Here is a 5,046-nt window from a genome sequence, read left to right on the forward strand (position 1 = left end):
GTGGTTTGAAGTACGGTGAAATCATGAATAGGACACAAAATGATGGACGTCACTGCTTCATAACACAACGTGGATATAGGAGGCTTGCCCACTCGGAAAGCATGACACAGTTCGCTTCGCGGTCAGCGCGGCGGCTTGCCAGGGTTCGATTCCTGGCCGGGTTGTAGATTTTCTCCGCTCCTAGACTGTATGTTGTACTGTCCTTACGTTCGCATCGTCAGAAACGACAACCCACTGTTTAATTGGCTGTATGGGCGCCTCCTGAAACCCAGTAAATAGAAAAGAGCATGATAGGCTGTATTCTGTGGCAGATCTGACGGAAGACTACAATACTGGCACAGGCACAAGTATATCGGTGTACAGTATTCAGTGTACATAGTTGAACTCAGTGTACAGTATTCAGTGTACATAGTAGAACATGTGGTTCTGCAGTAGACAATCCGTCTGTGTTCCCACGATAAACCAACGACCGTGTCAATTGTGATTGCTCTTACGACATGAATATGGAGATTGAACTACTTATGGAAACGTACCCCCGGTCGGATGACTCACTTTTATTGTTACACCAGACTGATGGTCATGTCCCGGTACGCTATCACTCAGGCGAACGGCTGCTTGAGAAATGCATCGTGCCGCGGTCGCGCGGCGGTGGGGACAGTATTATGCTGTGGAAGACATACCTGGGATTCCATGGGACCTATGCTAGCAATCAAAGACGCCATGATAACAATGGACTCCGCGAACTTTTCTGCGGTTCAGCTTCTTTATGCCTTCCGCGACGGCGATGAATAGCCACCAGTCTCACAAGTGCTACAATGCTACAGTGATTTGAGAAGTATGACAGTGAACTCGCGTTGACATCTTGACCATCAAATTCGTCTGAGCCTAGCCCGGTATAACAAGTCTGGGTTACATCAAATGTATTCGCAGTTCGAACGTGGACAGCCATCAGCTGTATAATGGAATGACTACAATGAAAATTTTTGTCGGACCGGGAATCGAACCCGGTTTTCTAATTATTCCGAGTGGTCGCCGTACCATTATGATGTCCGAGCATGACTCACGGCCAGACCGAAACATCCATATGTCGTCAAGCACGTGTCTACAACGTTTACTCGCACATCCATGCATGTCCGAAGGAACTTTGCGTCGTACTTCGAAACAACACAGGTACTGCAATTTCGTAAAAAATCTGGGATGCTATCGGACATTAGCTCTGTATCTTCAAACCACCGGCAAAATACCTCCGGAAAACTACTAACGGCTTGTATAATCCATGTCACACACTATCGCTGTTGCTTTTTCGTTGCGTTGCAAAGGTTGACCGATACGCCACGATCCGCTACTCGCTCGCTGTTTGGAAAGCCGTAGTCCCCTGCATAATTCTTAGTTCTTGTTTTAGTGTCGTGCTTTTTACAACAAATGTTTACAAAAACGCGTACATAGAAAATCATAACAAAAATATGAACTAATGGTCATTAAACTTTACAATATTATTAACGGAAAAAAATGCCTTACTGCTTCCTTTCATTTAAATACTGTACCAATCGTCGGTAATTAATCGGTAATCTAAAAGACACAAACTAATATATTTGAAGGTAGTATCTGTTCTCGAAAGGACAGATACCGTTGATAACTGTGCAGTTTCTCTAGAATGAAATGATGATTAAATCGACACCCTAGCTGCGTTGGTATACGTCATTGGGGACGTGTTGAAAATGTGTGCCCCCAACTGGGACTCGAACCCGGGATCTGCTGCTTATATGGCAGACGCTCTATCCATCTGAGGCACCGAGCAATAAGTGTGATGGGTAAGCACTATTAGGTGCACTACGAAAGTGGTGGTGTGGACACGTTGGGAATGTTGATCTCACAGGAAGCGTGCAACGGACAAGTCCCCGCAGGCGCATTATCCTCTGTGCCCTCGCTGGCTCAGATGGATAGAGCGTCTGCCATGGAAGCAGGAGATCCCGGGTTCGAGTCCCGGTCGGGGTACACATTTTCAACATGTCCCCAATGATGTATATCAACGCCTGTTTGCAGCTAGGGTGTCGATTTATATATCATTACATAAACATGATTATCAAGCCGTGTTGCTGTTGTGTATGTCAGTGTTACGTTAGTTTCCCAACATCACTCATGCCCCCCAGTGGTCTAAGGAGGCAGAGCTTGCACATTCATACTTCACGCACTCTCACACCATGCAACACTTACTTCTAATTATTCTATCCATTACCAAGTTTAGCTACCTCTAACACATTCTACTTTACGCTAATCTGGACTTTGATACTTCCCATGATGTCAACTTATTGGATGGTGACGCTGATGCGGATATCTGCCGCAGAGTCAGGGTCGAAGACTGCTCAGTACCATCTGTACACTGTGGCGTCAGCATAGATCAGACATGGCATGAATTCACCTTTCCTTCTGAAACTGACCAATAACTCTCAAAAGTCGACGTACAGATATAATCAATTAACAGCTGCTGTAATGACATAAAAATAGCAGGTCTTTTTAATAATTTTTAGTGCAGAAGGACTTCTATCTTCCATTTTTATCTGGTCCCATTCGCCATTTCCTTCGTAGCCATCTACAAACGTACCACTGTGACTCGCACTCCACGTGCTCACACCACGTAATACAAAACTTTGCCGAAGGCGCACCTCTGGCGCTGGCGTTCCACAGTCGAAGTACAACAAGGCAACTTCATCGCACTACTGGCCATAATCCATAAGTGATAACCACAGACGAAAAAGTATCACAAGCGAAAAATATCGCACCATAGGCGATTATCGATAAGTTTAACCCTGTAATGTCCCCACAGAAAATACCCTCTACCACGCACCAATTAATCATTTTCAATCAAACCATCCACATTCATTCACATTGGAAAAGTTATCTGATCTGATGTTCTCGCAATACATGCGGCGACAGCTCGACGACGTCAAAGTATTTTCTAGTGCGTTTATTCTTTGAAATAACAGAGATGCATATATGCATTCTGCATGGTTGTTAGAGCGGTAACGAGGACAGCTTCTGGAGTATCTGGTGAGGGATTGACGTGTTTCTGAGAGATACATATTCTGCTTTTCTTCTCGCTAAAGCGAGCCAATTAACATTTGTGCCGCTAGCGGTTTGTTTGAAGAGAAAGAAATAATTAAGGCGTGGAATCACCGGAGATCTGGACATGTAATGTAGATGGATTTAATACACAATTTCCTTCATAAATAAGGTTTGTGACTTTTTTGTTCTGGAGTGAATGAACGAATGAGTTTTTCCTGAATCATTTAATGATCACGTTGGCCCTGTAATTAGTGGGGAAGTTTCAGCTGTGTCGAAGAGAGCCTGCAATCACTGAGTCTGTGTTAAATCGTCCAAAAGGCTTCGTACACATCTGGAATTCGCAATCTTTCGTAAAAGGAACAAATTGTCCAAACGATTGATTCTCCCGACTGAATGCAGCGTTTAACAAATTCAAATGGCTCTGAGCACTATGGGACTCAACTGCTGAGGTCATTAGTCCCCTAGAACTTAGAACTAGTTAAACCTAACTAACCTAAGGACATCACAAACATCCATGCCCGAGGCAGGATTCGAACCTGCGACCGTAGCGGTCTTGCGGTTCCAGACTGCAGCGCCTTTAACCGCACGGCCACTTCGGCCGGCCCAGCGTTTAACAGTAATAATAAATGTAAAGATCTCTTACAGCAAGCCAACCGCTGATTACCAAGACGAAGGACTCCACCAAAGATTCTATTTGGCTGATTTCACGTAATGAAATATTATATTAAAAACTGTACATAGATAAAGGAGAGAAAGAGAGAGAGAGCGAATGAAAATAGAGAAAATACTAATAATTCTCCATTAGTCTAACTTTTCGCCTGTCTTATCACGGATCAGCCAAGAAATGGGAGGCCCTTACTTTACTGTATAGATTTATGTGTGAAGGTGAGGGGATCTTAAAGGCAACAGATACACGTCTATACAGACAAGACATTAAACAGAGATAGCGGCTAGCTGCATTCATCATCTATTCTTAGATAAAGAGACGGCAACTTATTATCCTTAACATTTAAAAAATGTTAAAACCCCACTAGAAAAAACCACCAACGTGACACGTCACTCCATTGGTGATAACCCTAATCGAACCACAATGAAAAAAATAACCATACTCGAACGTGAACACACCTCTGGCGTGGACAGTCCATGTCCATCTCGCAAGATAACATCTGCATCGATGGCATGATCCGAATCACACAAAGATCCACTATCGGATCACAACTGAACTTCTGTGGCACCACTATCGCCTCTTTACTCCGAATGCCGAAACAGACCGTGCGTACTCCCCATTGCCAATGCACGCAATATCAACGGAAAAAACGAAACCATTTGCACATTCCAAGATGACCTCTGAGAAGAACTGTGTCTCCCAGATTTGCGCAATTACTTCTGAACCAAAAATGTAATTTTCACGTTGTTCCAGCACATACCTTTGCTGTGGCGTGACAAGTTTCTAATAGAGTAACGTTCAAGTGTTGAACCATCCAGTTTTGTCATAGACCCGAGATGTTTCCGTCGAGCACATTCTTATCCACGAAATAAATTTTTATCTTTGAACTTGACAGAATACCAGTGCGTCACAAATCTGCGGTAAATTATCAAAGTTAAAATACTGGACAGAAAACTACGAACGCCAAACTCATTGATCAGATATTACAGGAGTGGATCTTATCCGCTAATTATAATAATCAGTTCTCCAAAATGTGCAAGTGCGAACAAATAAAGAACAACACTAAATGACTACATCAATTAATCGGAAACAAATGATTCTTAACACTAGCTTAATGACATAACGAGGGCGCAGTGGCCGACTGTCAACTTCTGCGCGGACTCCCGCTGCGATTTCTGTTTGATGGGTTAGGAGGTCTGATTTCCACGTTGTCGTCCTGGTGATCAAGTTGCGGACTTCGCCTACCGGATCTCCGTTATTCCTTTGTAAGTACCATGATTATATGTTGTCAGCGCTCTGCGCCCTCGGAAAGAGAT

General features: G+C 43.7%; 1 non-coding gene across 1 annotated transcript; it reads left to right on the forward strand.

Annotated features, from left to right (window-relative positions):
- The first annotated feature begins 1,920 nt into the window (after positions 1 to 1,920).
- Positions 1,921 to 1,995, forward strand: Trnap-ugg (transfer RNA proline (anticodon UGG)). Its single transcript has one exon. It is a non-coding gene; the product is annotated as a tRNA-Pro (tRNA).
- Positions 1,996 to 5,046: the final 3,051 nt, after the last annotated feature.

Source organism: Schistocerca nitens, chromosome 9 (assembly GCF_023898315.1).
Source record: "Schistocerca nitens isolate TAMUIC-IGC-003100 chromosome 9, iqSchNite1.1, whole genome shotgun sequence".
NCBI lineage: Eukaryota > Metazoa > Arthropoda > Insecta > Orthoptera > Acrididae > Schistocerca > Schistocerca nitens.